Source organism: Bison bison, unplaced genomic scaffold (genome assembly GCF_000754665.1).
Source record: "Bison bison bison isolate TAMUID 2011002044 unplaced genomic scaffold, Bison_UMD1.0 scf7180017854435, whole genome shotgun sequence".
Lineage (NCBI taxonomy): Eukaryota > Metazoa > Chordata > Mammalia > Artiodactyla > Bovidae > Bison > Bison bison.
In genome coordinates this window covers 12,275-12,706 of record NW_011485008.1, presented here as the reverse complement: position 1 = coordinate 12,706, position 432 = coordinate 12,275, and the positions used below count along the sequence as shown (strand labels likewise).

The 432-nt window shown below is 39.4% G+C and overlaps 1 pseudogene; it reads left to right on the top strand.

Annotated features, from left to right (window-relative positions):
- The window catches only part of LOC105000814, a 31,254-nt pseudogene that overhangs the window by 18,559 nt on the left and 12,263 nt on the right, over nt 1-432 (top strand).

The window sequence follows — 432 nt, the reverse complement described above, 5'->3', positions numbered from 1 at the left end:
TGGCATATTGAGTGCAACACTTTCACAGCATCATCTTTCAGGATTTGGAATAGCTCAACTGGAATTCTGTCACCTCCACTAGCTTTGTTTGTAGTGACACTTTCTGAGGCCCACTTGACTTCACATTCCAGGATGTCTGGCTCTAGGTCAGTGATCATACCATCGTGATTATCTGGGTTGTGAAGATCTTTTTTGTACAGTTCTTCTGTGTATTCTTGCCACCTCTTCTTAATATCTTCTGCTTCTGTTAGGTCCTTATCATTTCTGTCCTTTTTTTCAGCCCATCTTTGTGTGAAATGTTCCCTTGGTATCTCTAATTTTCTTGAAGATATCTCTAATCTTTCCCATTTCTGTTGTTTTCCTCTATTTCTTTGCACTGATCGCTGAAAAAGGCTTTCTTATCTCTTCTTGCTATTCTTTGGAACTCTGCAT